This window comes from Larus michahellis, chromosome Z (genome assembly GCF_964199755.1).
Source record: "Larus michahellis chromosome Z, bLarMic1.1, whole genome shotgun sequence".
NCBI classification, from domain to species: Eukaryota; Metazoa; Chordata; class Aves; order Charadriiformes; family Laridae; genus Larus; species Larus michahellis.
In genome coordinates, this window is record NC_133930.1 from 19492372 (window position 1) to 19509859 (window position 17488).

The following is a 17488-nucleotide window of genomic DNA, read 5'->3' on the forward strand; positions in this document are numbered from 1 at the left end:
TGACATCAATATAGGTCAGGCATAGTCAGGACTTACCTAAATCCATCCCATCTGAATGCCAAAAATAAAATACCCTTGCCTGGATGAGGAATACACAGAATTCCTTTAAAAGATTAGAAGATCCCAGCCATTCAGAAAGACTCGATTCTTTGAAAATATGAATGCAGAACAAAGAGTACACTGGAAATAAATACTCTCAGAAATGTATATGGGAAGGACAGAACTAAATGCTTAGGGACATGGTTTAGTGGTGGCCTTGGCAGTGCTAGGTTAATGGTTGGACTTAATGATCTTAAAGGTCCTTTCCAACCTAAATGATTCTATTCCATTCCATTCTTAATACATTCACCCCAACTATCTCAAAACAGCTTTAATGTGCTGAGGACATCTGTGGCCCAAGAAATGCAAAATGTCAGGAAAGTCTGTGTTGACACTAACACTGCTGCCAGAGGTGAGTGATGGAAGAGATGAGGAAGCCCAGTATATTGGAAGGAGTTCATTTATTTCCAGCAGCTTAACCTCTTTATGAGTATCTGGCGGTTGGCAACCAGTATAAAGCTGATACATCACGAATGCCCTAGGATCAAATCCCACATACAAATGCTATCTCATTAAGGCAACTCAGCAGACCCAACGCATATTGGGTTGTACCTATAGAGCAATAGAGCAGATAGTATTTCCTTGGCTCCTCTTTAGTGTCTTCGACACTGACTGAATCTTGCCTATGGTAGGCAAACAGACCCAGCTGAGCAAAGCGCTATCACAATCCCTCTGAAACCACTAACATTTTTCTGTCTGGCCAGCCTAGCTAACAAAACATCTGGCATGAGAAAGCATCCAGCATATAAGCAAAGATCAGGCTTGTCACTGCTCAGAGACAGGTAGGATCCATCTCCCTGCAGACTGTAAAAGTCCTTTTTCGACAATAATTGGTAAAGATGAGATCACTTAGCTGAAGGTGACCTAACAGCTGCCTCCTGCACCATCCCTGTTGCCAGCTCAGCAGGTGCAGATGCAGCAGGACCGCTCCAAGGAGGAGGTGTACATCTGGAGCCCGATGGTCCAGCTGCAGGGCTGTGGGGGCAACACTCCGGCAGGCTGCAGGGCTGCTCCCTCCCCCTACTTCCAGGCAGGGAGCAGGATGCTGCTGACTCAGGGATCCACAGGCAGCTCTGGATGGCTTAGCCGGGGTTTGTCATCTAAATCTCACCGCATTTGTTTTGCCCACACAGCAAGGCGGCAATAAATAGTAGTAAAAATGATGAGCCATGAATCCATCCTGTTTCTGCATCCTGTCTCACAAGGTGAGGCAGGAGAAAGGGTGCGATGGGAGGCTGTGGTCACAGGCATGCAACTGGCTTGGCAAGGGCGCAGAGAGCAAACACGCTTGCCAGTGTGCACCAAGGCTGTCCCGGTGATGGGGAGGGTCAGCCGGTAGCAACACTGCTCCCAGAGTATACTGAGTTAGTCAAGGATCAAACAAAACCCCGATGTTCCATCGAATTCGCACTCATTTAAAGCATGTTTCAGTGTGGTTTTGGCAATGAAAGCAATAAGCTGGATTTTGAGGAAGGACATTGTAAAACGAATCTTTTAAAGGACTTTATTGGTCAGGTTTTTATAATAGCACCCAGAAGAGATATAAAATACAGAATTAAATACAGATCATTCAAAAGAAGTTTGGCCGGTGGTCAATGAAGACTATCAGTTAATGTTACACAAAGGGTGATTTATGTAATTGTTAGCATGGCTTGTGCAATGCTCCAAACAAATGAATAGAAGTCAGAATACAGCTGCCTTTTAAATCCATGCCCTAGATAGAAGACAGACACAGGGGATTTTGTGATTTGATCATGCAGAAGAATAGTCAGCTTTTGGCAATTGGATGATATGTTGTTGATTATATACATGATTTGTTGAATGTTTGAGGTGTCCGCAGAGGGGAGAGTTTCCAAGTCATTTAGAATATCCATTGAATTGGTGTTAGAGAATACACAGGAGAAGCAAGGCGAAGGGCACAAAAAGACATTCTGATGAGGAATCTGGACTTTCAGTTTCAGAGCAGGTTGAAAGTGCTTGTGCCCTATCAGATGAGAGTCTATAGAGAGAGACGTTAAAAGATGTGGGACACAGATTCCTTTCAATGGAGCCACCTCTAGCATGCAAAAAGCCTGCAGGCATATTTAGGATTTAACTTCACTCTTACACAACAAGACATAGTACCCCACCGGATAAACCCAGATGTGCAGTGGGGTGGTATCCTTCCGCTTCCCAGGGCAGCCCTGTTCATCTTGGGTAATCCACCTCTACACATCTGAGTATCTCTGAAGATTTGACTGCTCTTTGGGGCTGTAGCTTATGCTACAGGAGCTGCCAAACGCACGCAGGAAGGCTGCTGCAACAGAGGCCCCTACAGCATCTGTACTCCCAGCCCCTTGCCCTGTGTGAGGGGATGGTGTGTGACAATGGGGAGTGGGAAAGGGGAGGGCTCCTGTAGCAGCAGTGGGGCGGTGCACGGCTACCCGAAAGCAAAGTTGGAAACCTGGGCAGAAAAAAGATGAGAAAATGCTTGAGCATTAAATGAAAGACACAAGGAGCCGGAGGCTCTCCAAGGAGTTTGCCTGGATTAGTGTAAGAAATTTGGGCACATCGTCACTGTGCATTGTGTGTTGATTGCAATGGCCAATGTACACAGCAATAGGCTGACAGGTGAGATGAGTAAAACAGATGCAAAAATAGCTGTGCTTTGAATTGCATCTTATGCAGTGCAATCTGATCAGAGAGCCAGAGAAATCTTTGTTTCCAATGACTTCAGTTACAAAGGATTTGAGCAGTGATCCTTCACAAGGAATATTTCAGAAGGGGGGAAAAGTCGAGTGGGGCTCGATGACATTTCTTTGCCTATCAGAATGTAATCGAGATTGTATCACAAGGCTGGGAACGTACAATGGACAAACCCAAAGGATTTCACGCAGAAGGAAGATTAGTCAAACTTGTGCTGTCCTTTGTAATCCCACATGGAAACTCTCATAATTTTGGAAGAATAGAGCTTCATGCAGTGCCTCTGCTAGAGCTGCTGCTTATAAAGAACTGTGCTACTTCCCTGCCACATGGATAATACTGACAAGACACTTTTTCTTTAATTTGGCATTGGCTTCCCATTCTGGCTTTCCTCCTTTCCACATTTAAGTGGAATTTCCCTCCCAATAGGAAATCAGTAGAAAATCTCTCAGCAGCTGGAAAAAATAATAAAAGAAGAGGATTAGGAAATTTGAATGTATGGAAGAATAAACTCTCCTTGAATCTGACCGTTAACAAAAACTTAGCTTGCAACTGCCTTCACATCCTGCTCTTGCAACGTAAGTAGGGCACGGACAACACAACGGCGGACATATGAAGAATGGAAATTCTTGTTCAGAGAAGCATTTCACATTTTGAAGTTTGACTTTATTTTAAGCTGGATAAAAGCCCAAAAATTCAGAGTTCTTCCTAGTAAAATTCCAAAGCATTTTCCAGGTTGTTTGGTTTCAATATAATATACTTTTTAAAAAGCTGTTCCAAAGGACAATGAAAACATTACATTTTTTCCATTTTTAAACAGTTCCTGTATACTCTCTTCCCTTTGTAAACAATTTTTTGGAATTGCACATTTCAGAGCAATGTTATTCCATGAAGTGCCTCCAGTGAGCTATAAGGAGATCTTCTACCTCTCTTCTCATTGCTCTAGAATACCCCAAACTGTAGCTCTCTGTAATTAGAGAGTAAGGGGGGTAAAGAGATAAATTCTTACAATGATTTTAATATGCATTTAAGAACTGTCTTTTCTTAGTAAATCTCAGTATGGTATTTTGAATACTTAGGATGGCTGAAACATCAACAAATAATTTTTGTTTCTGCCACACTAAGAAGCTGCTGCCTTGGCAGCCCCAGAGGCAGGAAAATGAGAATCAGAGTTGCCCCTGAATGCTCCCAGTTGGACTGCAGCACATCCATTTCTCAGCCAGAAACAAAGGAGCAAATCCCCACCACGGCTGTGAGGGCCCCGCACGGCGCAGAGGCTTTGGGACCTTCTCCAAGCTGCAGCAGACAGCAGCTCCATAGATACTGAGGTGTGGTGCTGAGCAATGCACAGCTGGTAGGAATTACTTATGGACAATTTAGCAAATTAGGCTAACAATTCGCATGAATTTGCTCCCAGTGGTTGGTGCAGTGGGGGATAGTGTTTTCCACACTGGAGTGGGGAGCCCAGGCCAGTATCCAGCCAAGCTGGACAGTGACTTGCGAGAGGCTCCACTGACCTCAGAGGGCTTGCAGGGGCAAGCGGAGATGTCCAAACACGCGGGTTTGGCAGGACTAGCACCCATTATGATAACACTCTTTGTTAATACAGCGTTGACAGCTTTCCATTTGCCAGTGGGGTTGGAATCACAGGTGTTTTGTCATGCACACCTTTGAGAATTGGCTTGTGTTGATGGAAGAATAGGAAATAGATTCATCCCTTAAAGCGTTTCAAAATAATAAAACATATGTCCATAAAACCAAAATAGGAAAATCCCATTTCTATTTAAAATATGCCTTGCCTTTAGATGGGGAATGCTCAAAATGGCTAAAGGCTGCGGGATGGGGTGCCCATCCCTGGGCAGGAGCAGGGATGTCTGCCTGCTCCCGGCAGCACAGCTGGCTGCAGCGAGAGCGGCTGACTGCTGGATGTAAACATTTTGTTTCTGACGCTTGTCCCCATGTTGCAATGGTAAGCATGTAATCTACTTAGAGACTTCAGTGATCTCACACAGGATTTTAAAGGGCTGGGCTGTAGAAAGGCTATGGTCCAATGAAGTGTTTACTTTAGCCTCTCTGATGGATTGTACATCCCTGTGAGGTAATCCAGTTTGAGTAAAATCCAGCTGGCTCAAATCTCTGCTCCATTAGTGAATTCAGTTAATATGTAAAATAAGTAAGGTGAGATGGAGTAATGCTAGAAAAAAAATAAATTAAAAAGAGGTTCAACACCAGCGGTAACAGAATTAGCTAAGTAACACTGGCCAAGTAACAGGTTTTACGATGTTTGTAGAAATCATTAAATAAAGCATTTGTTTTTGTGCCTTGCTTTTACAATATTACCTAAGTGGTCAATAATATTTTTCCAGAGGACTTGGGCTTTGGCAGGAAAGGACGCCGTTTTATCACTAGTCATTGCCTTCCCCCCACAGCTTGGGAAATGGATTAAAATTGGGCAGTTTGCAGTGTTTGTTCCCCAGAGAGCAGCCGGTCTGTGCTGTCAGGCGGTGCTGAGGTTGCAGGGAAGGAAGCCCGGGTGCCAGCCCCCGCCTTTGCTCTGCGTGGTCGCATGGGAGCATTACGCTGTGTCCCATAACACCGTGCTGCTCTTCCACCCCAAATGATTCCATATTTCCTACATCAGTCTCCAAATCAAACTTAAGAATCATTTTGTATCATTCTTTGTCATGAAGAAAAAGCCATGCTGGGAATAAGCTATTTTTCAAAAATATAGGATTTGGGGTTTTGGTTTGCAAGCCCACCCCTTTTTCAAACCGAGGTTCGCTGCCTCAGACAAACAGTTCCACCATACGGCATGCTGAGCTGGGAGCTGCCGGAAACTGCTGCCCTGAAATCCCTGAGGACAACAACATATCTGAATTCCATCCTCAGTCCAGGGCTCAGGTGTTTGCTCCAGGATTCATTTTTAATGCCGCTATCCCTAAAGAAAGGAGAACTCTTCTGAGGTAAGGCACGTAATGCAGAACTAATTCTTTAGGTAGGGAGACTTGCTCCTTAGCAGTGTATGGGGTGAAAACCATTCCCTCTCTTGGAAAGTTTACCCTTCCAACAAAGAAACCATTGGGAAATAAGAAAAAGTGTTTCTGTATTCTTATTCTTGAGGTTATTGAATGTTTTCCCTTTTGAAAAGAAGCAATTGACAAAAAGCAGGTTAAGTGTATACCAATATCTATACCAATATATAAAGACATGTTCTATGAATGAGCAATAAGGACAGCACAGCCAGCTGTTACACTTCATTGACAACTGACGCTTATCTACAACCACGTAGCCACAGTGCTCATTCAGCCGGTTCTCCTACTGCCTTCCAAAAAGGAAATCCTACAGCTCCTCCCCTCCTGATGCCTCAAGCACCGAGGTCAAAAGTGAAGGATAATCGTGCGAGTGAGGTCCCTGATGTCATAATGCAGGTATCCAGATGGATCTGCTGACAGTTCACGGACCCTTCAGCAGAAGACCTGACTGAATCAGGCTGGTCAGAAGTAGAGATGGATGGCCACATGGCACATCCATGACTGGCACATCCTCACACACAGCTTGAGGGATCCACAGGAAAGTGGAGGCTTTCAAGGAAAAGGAGTTTTATTGTCGAGTAGAAGTCACAAGATCTGGCCGATGTGTAAGTGAGAAAGTATGTAGTCTGTTAGCAATTGGGTTTTGAGAGGTGTACTTTCAAAATTTCCTTCTTAATTATGCCAGTTAATTGGCAGATCATGATCTTTTTATTAGATCAGACAGCAAAAATGATGGAAACGTCTAAGATGACTCTGGATGCCAGGAAAGACTGTCTGGTTATGTTATGGATCACAAAATGATGCAGCAGAACTACATGATGAGAGGTTAACACATGATTTGATTAGCATGAATCTGATACATGCTTTCAGGGTAATAATTACCAAGATAGCATTTGCTGAAGGTAAGGTAACCCAAGCCACATGCTTTCTTTCCTAAAGACTCCATGTTCATCGACATTTCTACAAAAATCCACAAACAAAACCTTATTCTATTTCAGAAGAATATTTGACTTGAAATAAGAAGAGCTGGGCCCAAGTTATGCCTTGCAAAGCACCTTTTGCAACCCAACCAATCCCAAATTTTCACAGATTTCCAAAAGATATTATTCAAAACATATTCAATAAAAAATGATGTTTACCACAGAAGAACACACTAAAAAAAGATGCTTCTGTAGTCTGATTATTTTAATTAAGGAAGAATCACTAACAATTTCCTTTATATTAATCTGTGCAAAACCAATGTTTTCTTTTTTAAGCATGTTGGAAGTTACTAGAAATCTTCTGTTCTGTTTTAAATGGTAGAAAGCAATTTTCAACACCAAAGCAGTAGGTAAGTCAAACTTTCACCCTAAAACAAGTAATTGCAAGAGGAGGAGACCCCTATGGGGGCTGGGGTACACATCCCTTACTGAGAAATCAGGGACTTGTTCGTGGCGTCTAGCAACATAGTCAGAGGTCTGATCCAATTAATATTCTAATAGTCCTTGAGCAACTTCTTTTGCCCTCGTAAATGAAGATCTCCTGCTTTCTGCAGCACAGATTCAATGAGGATTGAGATTACTGCATCCTGCTGGTTAGACTACCTACTCCTGCTCTTACTGGTCTGGCTCCTCTCTGAATCCACCTTCCCTCCATCACAGCTCCTGGCACCGTCCTGCTGCTCTGTGCAGAACAAACTGTAAAGCTACAACAGCATTGCCGGCTCAACACCCCAAATTTGCCTGCCAAACCCACCCGGCAGTGATAGGAAAATAGCTGTGAGTAAAATCAAGTCATCACTCCCCTCATCATTCTCCCTTTCCTCCTTAAATTGTCTCTGCATCAAAGCTGACAAAATATTGACAGGCATTAGACAGCCAGTACACAGAGTCCTGCCAGTTTATTGTGCAGTCTCATATATGATTCTATATGTCTACACAACAAAAATGAAGATACAAACCATATATATACACTAAAACTGTGCTCTCTCTCCATCTATCCACAGTAAAGTCACAACAACATGTGCTGTAGCTACTGAAGGTTAGCTCCTGAAGGGTTATTTTTACTTTGGGCACTAGTATATGTCAAAATGTGTCACCACATCTCCACGGCCTTAACCCACAGGAATGGTCTCAAACTTGAACAGTCCATAATCACATCTATTGCTTACTATGCCTCGTACCTTTTACAACTGTTGGAGCTGTTGACTTTGTATAATTTGAGAGGAGGAAAAAGATCTTCAGCCCCTTATTATGGGTTTGTTCAGTGCCATGTACAACTCTGGCGCATCAGCACTGCTGCTGTATCAGCAAAGAGGGATTAATTAGGAGGCTCAGAACATAGAATCATAGAATCACAGAATGGTTTGGGTTAGAAGGGATCATCTATGTCATCCAGAGGGACCTGGATGAGCTAGAGAGGTGGGCCCAAGCAAACCTTATGAAGTTCACCAAGGCCAAGTGCAAGGTCCTACACTGGGGTTGGGACAATCCTCATTATTCTTAGAGGCTGGAGGATCATGTGATAGAGAGCAGTCCTGCAGAAAAGGACTTGGGGGTACTGGTGTATGAAAAGCTGGACATGAGCCAGCAATGTGTGCTTGCAGCCCAGAAGGCCAATCACATCCTGGGCTGCATCAACAGAAGTGTGGCCAGCAGATCCAGAGAGGTGATTCTCCCCCTCTACTCCGCTCTCGTGAGACCCCACCTGGAGTACTGTGTCCAGCTCTGGAGCCCTCAGCACAAGAAGGACATCGAATTGTTGTAGCGGGTCCAGAGGAGGGCCATGAAGATGATCAAAGGGCTGGAGCACCTCTCCTACAAGGACAGGCTGAGAGAGTTGGGGTTGTTCAGCCTGGAGAAGGGAAGGTTCCAGGGAGACCTTACAGCATCCTTCCAGTACCTGAAGGGGGGCTACAAGAAAGCTGGGGAGGGGCTGTTTGCAAGGGCATGTTGCGATAGGATGAGGGGCAATGGTTTTAAACTGGAGCAGGGCAGGTTTAGATTGGACACTAGGATGAAGTTCTTTACAATGAAGGTGGTGAAACACTGGAACAGTTTGCGCAAAGAGGTGGTGGAGGCCCCATCCCTGGAGACATTCAAGGCCAGGCTTGATGAGGCTCTGAGCAACCTGATCTAGTTGAAGATGTCCCTGCTTACTGCAGGGGGGTTGGACTAGATGACCTTTAAGGGTCCGTTCCAACCCAACACATTCTATGATTCTATGATTCTATGACCTAGTTCCAAGCCCCCCACCATGGGCAGGGACACCTCCCACTAGACCAGGCTGCTCAAAGCCCCATCCAGCCTGGCCTTGAACACTTCCAGGGATGGGGCATCCACAGCTTCCCTGGGCAACTGCTCCAATGCCTCACCACTCTCACAGTAAAGAACGAACAAAGCAGCAGCATGGGGTTGGAAACCCTGTCAATAAGCAAAACACAAACAACCAAACCTTTTCCTGCTGTGAGGCATTGGTTGTGCTTTATTTACGTCTCTCTTGGAATTGCTATACAGGACACTTCTCCTTGACCCCCAGGCTGAGAAGGCAGTGCTTTCAATTTAATGACTGTGGGAGTCAGGGTAGTAGAGATCTTTGGCTGTCCACTCACTCTCCTTTATGGTTTGTGTTTTAAGGAGAGACGGATGGAGATCAAAATACAACTGAGGGGACTGTCCAAGGCTCCACAAGTTTACAGAGACTACGTAAGAAAGACTGTAACAGCATGGCCACCGCACATATCACAAGAGTCTACATATCACCACATTTTTTTCTGCATTCTGAATTCCCATGCTGTACTATAAGTTCCACAGTAAGAATTTTAGCAAGGGGATATAGGATGTCCTAATGGTAGAAAATAAATACATAGCATCTATGTGAATGCAACCCAAAATACAGGTCATATTTTTACTACAATACATATAAAACACATTTGAAGTTCAAATTTTACAGCCCTCAAGACTAATTTTTATACTAGGAGAACAGAAATAGGCACCTGTGAAGACTCTCATCTGGAAACAGTCCTTGTAACAATTCTTTTTATTCGGACATAGGGTTGCTAGTAATAGAATGAAATGCCAAAAAGAGTGATGAGCAGGAACCCAAGAAGACTGAAATGAATAAACCCCTGCTACGTAGTAACTAAATCCATAAGGCTTCTTCGCCAAGATATAGTCTACTGTAAAATTTTACTGCTTTGTCCAGTAATAAGTTTTTAATGCCTTAAGAGTGAGAATAATGCTACTTATCTACAAGGTGATTTATTATACAGCATAATAATTCTTAATGCTATGGAAAATGTTTTTGTGCACCTGGTAAGACTTTCATTTATTGCAATACTTGATAAAACCTTTCAAGATACAACATAACTCAGCTACTTCAATATGAATATGAGAAAAAGTTCTTCATAAAGCTTCACAGATTTGAAAGACTTCAGAAGAAAACTTGGAGTTTGAAGAAGCTAACATAAAGAGGAAAAAATAGATGTAGCTTATTAACTATAAGAATTCTATCATTTAACAAAATAACATTGCAAAAAGATTAAAAGTGTTCTGAAATCAAATAAAACTAATATCAAAGTCATATCACTAGCTCGTTATTATGAAAATGACTGGCATCCTCTACTAGATCCACATTCAGCCAGGCAATACCAGCATGCTGCACCTCCCTTTAGTGACAGCCTCACTGCTCTCTTCACCAGTTAATTACTCAGAGAAATCCTCAGCTTCACCAGGAAAAACCCCTCCCATCCTCCGTAACGTTTCTGCAGAAGCCGCCAAGTCTTTCATATCTAAAGATTTTGTTTTTAAAAGTACTGTTTATTTTCTGTCCTCATTCTGGGTAAGTTTTGACCTACCACATCAAATATAGGATCGTTTTTATTATAGAAAGAAGTTTTAGCTCCTTGTTTACCTCCTCAACTGTATTTGCTGAAGCTTCATGAAAAATAGACTGTTCAGTAAAAAATTTGTCTTCATGTGTGTGACTAACTTGTCTGAAAGCGACCATAAACTACTCTTACTAAAAATACTAAAAGGTTTAGCTAATTGTAGAGTTGGCTTGAGATCCAGAACTCAAAAATTAGTCATAGATTTATGAAAATACTCCACCACCCTTGGGGAAAACACAGAAAAAGCACATGATCATCACTAAAATCATTTTCTATCCCTGCCCTTTTCCTACACTACACTACATTGTTTTACGTGTCAGGGCTAGTCTTCTAGTTCCTAAACCTTGTATTTTTTCCTGAATATCATTAATTATTTTCCTTGTGACCATGTCTCTGGGTCTGACAGCTCCTGTTCTTGTTTTGTCCGCCACACCTGCGCACTTTAAATCCACAGCAGCTCTTCAGTTTATGACCTTCAGTTACGACCTTACAGGCAGCCTCAAGTCAGCTTCAGTCCTCCAAGCCATGAATTTTTTAAAATATGTGCTCATACGTTAAATCCTTCAAAGCTTTTTGGATATTTGACTAGAGAAAATTTGGAGAAAAGCAGTAGCAGTACAGCTAGCTGCTGCTTCCAGCTACAAAAAAGTTGCCCCTTTCACTTGTGAAGGTGGCCTTTTGCTTCTGGGCACAGAACAAGCACCCAAGCTGGGGCAAGGAAGCCCTGCAGAGCTGTTTGCACCACCTGGCACATCAAGGGAGATTCCTCCTTAAAGGACCTTGTGTTTACAACAACAACTTCCTCAACATTGTGAGGCTGAAAATGGTGTCTGTGGAGAGCCATTCTGTCACAAGGGGAGAGAGGGAGAAAAGAAAAGCTGCAGAACTTATAGCTAACAGTATTTGTATGTACATAATTTTCATAAACACAACAAAATTGGATGTTTCTCCACTTAAGCATCTAACACTTATGCATAAGATAGCAGTACTTCCATACATGTCAAATAGGTTAAAAATATTGTAGACTTACTTACTTGGGAATGTTTTCTGTAAGAAATAATAATAAGGACCTCTTTTCACTTCCTTCTCTATTCACAGCATCACAGAGCAGCTGAGAATAGAAGGCACCTCTGGCAATTGTCTAGCCCAAGACCATGCTCAAAGCAGGGTCATATAGAGCAGGCTGCCCAGGGTTGTGTCCAGTTGGGCTTTGACTATCTCCAAAGAGGGAGACTCCACAACCTCTCTGGGCAGCATGTTACAGTGTTTGACCACATGCAGGTTAAAAGAGCTATTTTTCTATGTTTAAATGGAGTTTCCTGTACTTCAGTTTGTCCCTATTGCCTGCCATCCTTTCACTGGGCGCCACTGAGAAGAGCCTGTCTCCGTCTTCTTTATTCCCCCCATCAGGTTTTTTATACACATTGATAAAACCCCTCTTGAGTCTTCTGTTCTCCAGACTGAACAGCACCAGCTCAGTCAGCCTTGCCATGTACATCAGATGCCCTAATTCCTTAATCACCTTCATGGCCCTTTGCTAGAGTGGCTCCCATAGGTGCATGCCCTGGGCTGGATACAGCGCTCAGGATGTGACCTCTTACCATGGTCTGGCCTACAACAGCTTTTCATATACAATTCCAGGTCTCATGAAGAGGTTAGTATGAATGGAAGGATACAGATTTTATGCTATTAAACTGATTTTAAGTATCAGAGCTGCAGAAACAAACCACATAAGCCCTAGGGCATCATTAGAAGATGAGTAAAAGGCTATGCCTATCTGCCAAATACAAGAGGGCCAGGAGTAAGTCGGAGCACTGGCAGCATGGTTGTCCACACTGATTAACTGCTGGCTCACATGCTGCCTCTGCTCAGGGCTCCTCCAGCCAGCTCCCTCCAAAACAGTACTTGGACTTGAGCAGGGAGATGGCTGACTGCAAGGACCACTCCCAGAAGACAAGTCAAGTAAAATGGTACTTGAGAGACACCAAACAATCATGTTAGCTCTTCGGAGGGGATTCTCGAGTTCAAGTACCATTGGCAGCACAATTCATAGTGCTGCTGGGCTCCTTTGTTCACATCCACCATTTGCCAGTTTCAACTTGGAAGCAGAGGGGGAAACTCAAAACCAGACAAAATGATGCTACAAAATCTGTTGTGAGCTGTCAAACACACCTGGCAGGGAAGGAGTAATGAAGCTTGTTCTTGTAAGTTTAGCCTAGACATAATTAACATGACTCACACCTGATTTCTTACCACCTACTCAAGCAGATTAAATTTTAATTAATTGCTGATTACTAAGTACCGTTTTATAACTGATCATGTTTGTTCTCAAATGAAATTAGAAATGGCCAGACTCATCGTTATTCATTTTTGTATGCCTGTGCATTTACCCAGATGTCCAGGGTAAAATGGTCTAGACACAAACCACTAGGGATTTTTAGAACAATGTGTCTTAAGAGTGTAAGAGAGGCATGGCATATAGCTTTTAAAAGATCCTTCACCCAGCTCTCGATTTTTCAAGATGTTTAATACTTAGATGCTGGAATCAAAATAATGCTGCTCTGACTCCACCCACAAGAAACAACATTTACAAGTTCCATTTCTTAAATATGTTTTCAGATAGTAGCACAGTTCTGTTACCACATTCCACACCCCAAACACAACCTTGGCTTTCTACCATTTAGAAAGACTGGAAGAAATGTTAACAGTGTCAAGACTCTGCAAAAGAAAGAGGTGTGAACTAAATTAAACAGGAAGCATTCTGGTGAACATGAATTTTTGTGGGGGAGGGGAGAGACAAAGGGCGAGAAAGCCTTTTCCTGATCCCTGCAGGGAGGGAGGTGATATTTTCGTAACTAGAGAACACATGTTCAAGGAACTGCCATTTTTTTTTTTAAGCCAATTGCTGTATGAGTCAACAATTGAAGGCTCAAGTTTCAAACAGTACCAATTGTCAGCAAGCTCCTCATCCAAAGGAGCAGTGATTTTGCATCCTCAAAGAGTCAGAATACAGACACAACATGGAGATACTTTTTGGTGGAATTTCAAAGAAAGTTTGGGATCTCACTGTGGTGTAAATCCGTCTTCCATGTAGTGAAAACAGGAGGAGCAGTTCTTCAGATTCACAACATGAAGGTTCTCAAGATAACAAGTATGTTCTAAGTAGAGATCTTCATTAATAAACATCGTTTCTACTTCTATAGAAGGCACTGTTTACCACCCCAGCAGCCAGTTGATTGATTGAATCAACCTTTCTTTCTGTATTGCACCTCCTCCTTTTCACAGGAGACAGCAGGACACCATTCAGGCTCACAGTATTTCTCTTTCCCATTTCCTTGTTTGCATTCCTGAATGTAACTGCAAGGTCCTGCTTTAAACATGTTCAATCAAAGGAGCAATCACTAAGGACACTAAGGTTGTTATCACGCTGTGGAGTGGCAGTCAAAACAATTCACACATTTAATAACCCTCTCAAAACCATGGCACTTTAATCATCTCCTATCAAAGAGCCACGAAGAGGAGGAGGCTTGGGAATCCTTCCAGCGAAGCGAAAGGTCACTCTTTTAGAGACTGCGCCTGTTGCATCACTTGGGCATCAAGCACTGAAAATGTGTGTGACCCGGGATATCAGAAGTTCAGTTTGTTTTCAGGAGGCAAATGCCCTGAGCTGTATGCATTCGTAAGCAACAGTACTATAGAAATGGCCTAAAACCCAAGAAAACAGTCAGGCCAGGATGTGAAGATGAACACTGCATGGTGTTACAAATGACCAGTCAGCTAGCTGTGGGAGCTGCGCAAACATTTACTTTTGCAGTGAGACATTGCACTAAATGCACTCAGCCAGTAAAAAGGCTCTGATGGTTGCTCTGATTCACAAAACTTAACAAGTGAAGCCTCTGAAGAGCAGCAGATGCCAAGGAAATGGAGAATTTGAGGCAAATTTCTATGAACCAGCAAAGAATGAGGTTTAGGAGACAGCAATAGGAAATGAAAAATAAAAAAGAAGGGGTACAGTGAAGACGAAGAAAGTTTGCTAGAATGAGAGCTGAAATCCTGCCTTTCCTGCAGGCCAGAGGACTTAGGTCATTGGCTTCAGCTGAGCCAAGGTGTTCACTGAAGGAGCACTGGAGCTGTTAGGAGTCCAGGCAAGATTGCTTGGTGGATTAAAAGATTTGAGGTAAAACTGAAAGACCTAGTGGGTTAAAAGCACCGAGGAGAGCAAAAGCATTTAGAGCCAGAGCAAAGTTCAGGTGTGCTGAGGTTTTTAGGACTAAGAATACAAAAAACTATTACAGGCTTCACCTCTATAATCTCCTGTCCTGCTGATATGCTAGAGGGAGCTCAGGAAGAAGATCCCTGGGGCCTTCTGTTTTCCTGGGAGCTTCATGAAACCGGCGTATGGTAACATATTTGTAGCTAGAATAAATACTCAGGAAAGGCTGTGATTCGAGAATATTTCTGAAGAGCAGGTTAGCAGCTGTGTCAATGAGAAACAGCGTGGGAAACACCATAACTCTGGGAAAACGGAGCAGTTGTGCCTGAGTGGTGGCTGGCGATGCGCTGCTTTGAACAAGCAGTTACGCAGAGGTGAAACAGCGTATTAGACTAAGGGGAAAAGTGATGTGCGCCATCACGAGTGTCACCACTGACACTGCTGAAGGACCTGAGCGCTGCGAAGAGGAGTGAGCGTTGTGAACAGGAGTGGCTAATGCACTTGATTCCTGGGTGATGAAGAGCCCTGACATGTTTTTGAATAGTCACCCATCAGTCCAAGGAAGGAGAGAAATTTCAGAAGAATTTTATACCAAGTTATATATGTGTTTCATAAATTTATGAACAACAACAAAAAATGAAACAAAATCTCTGCAAAGCCTGGGTGACTTGGCAGCCATGAAAAGTTTCTCATGTGAGCATGAAACATGATTTCTGCTGAATCTTTGCCTATTTCTTTGCTAAGCCAGTTTCCCCAGAAGAGACCTAGGGATTTATCTCTATTCTGCATATCAGTTCATCATGGATTTTGAAAATATTTTGAAAACATTTTTTTCCTTTTCTTTTCTTTTTCCTCCCTATTAGGGAGGGGGAAGTGTAAATGTAACAATCTGCTTGGGTCTATGTGTAGTGAGTAGGATAAAATCAGAAAAAAGGACCTGATCATTCGTCATATTTCTACACTCCTAAAAAACCTCAAAAGACACAAAAAAGATGCCAGTGACAAATGTAAGCTTAAGGTGAGCAATAGCAAGATCTGACAAGAAAAAGATGGATGTCTGAAGTCTTCCATTGATATAATAAGAAAAAATTAATAATAATGATAACAGTAATATTAATAAAAATAACAACAACAAACAGAAAAAACTCCCAGTGATAACATAAATGATTTACCAGATAAGCATTATGGTTTTTGTTAGATTCACATACCATTTGTGGTATACAGATGATCTCAGTTTCTGCTTCAGAGATTTTATGGCATAGTTTCAGTATGTACTAATTCTTGTGCCAATTATCGGACATAGATTACATTTGTTCTTATTCCTTTTGTAATGCGTATGTCAGAAATTTACAACAGATTATTTTCCACTCTACCTTATTGATCACAGTATCTCTGATGCTTTATGGTAAATTAATTCATTTTATGAAGTTACTGTGGTTTGGATAAGAGGTAGAAAATGTTATTTTATGGCATCTATGAAACATTTTCCTCTCAATTCAAAAAAAAAAAAAAAAGATTTACTGTATTTTCCACAGAAGGAAAAATGTGCGAAGCTAGAAGATAGATGGTTGGCATAGTGCTCTAGACATACATTGTTGTAGGAAGATTGTTTCTTTTGTGAAGGGTGTAGCTCAAATAACAGGGGGAAAAAGGCAAGAAAAAAGTATCCTTTGAGGAAATCTCAGAGATTTAACTTTAAAAAGTATGCTATAAACCTTTCCATGTTTGACATGACTAAAAATAGCATTTTGCTTTTTATTTGCCTCTACCCTACTTTTAGTTCCCAGAGCCTTCTCCGGGCGGACTGTGTCAGAGCAACCCGTACAGAAGTACCCATAAGCGGTACCTTGCCAGGCAGCAGCAGTGGAGCCCAGGAGCTGCAGCCTGGCTGAGAGTCAGGACAGACTTAGTTGGGACAGGGTTCGGAAGAAGGCTAGGGGGATAAATCAGCTGAGCAGTGCAGCTTTACTTCTGGGGTGGGAGAGATTGCAGAACGGGAGTCTGTAGGATCTGGGGACCAAGGGTCTGTGAGAGAGTTGATCAAATGGCCTGAACAATGCACACTGGACCTGGTTTGGGGTAGGGATAGGCACATTGGAGCATTGCTCTTCTGTCTCTCCTCACACTCTTCTTTCTAGCTCTTGGAAGCATACCAACCTCAAAAAACGGAGTGTCTTGTTCCTCTCTGACTTGCAAGTGTTACTAGTTAACATAAAACCGTTGGAAGGTTCAGAGTGTTATATGAAGTTATTGCAAACTCAATGCCTAAATATAATTACAGTAACACCACAAATGTAAAGACATCTTGGCTCCAAAAGCACTCAAAACTGCGTATTAAAATAAGACAAGTTTTTAAAACCAGGATGAGTAGCCGAAAGCAAGTATCCCCACCACCACCACCCTTCTTCCCACCCATGGTGACCTTGCAATGTCCATCCTTTTCAATTCCTCTTCTAGCTCTAACTACTTCCAGCACCTTGCTGGCTTTCTGATAAACTGTACAGAGTCTCTTCTATGTCTTGAGGAGGTCTGCTTGGTCTGTAGGCATCTCTGAGGCTTGGCTGTGGCTTGCTCTTTGACCCAAACAGGCTGCTG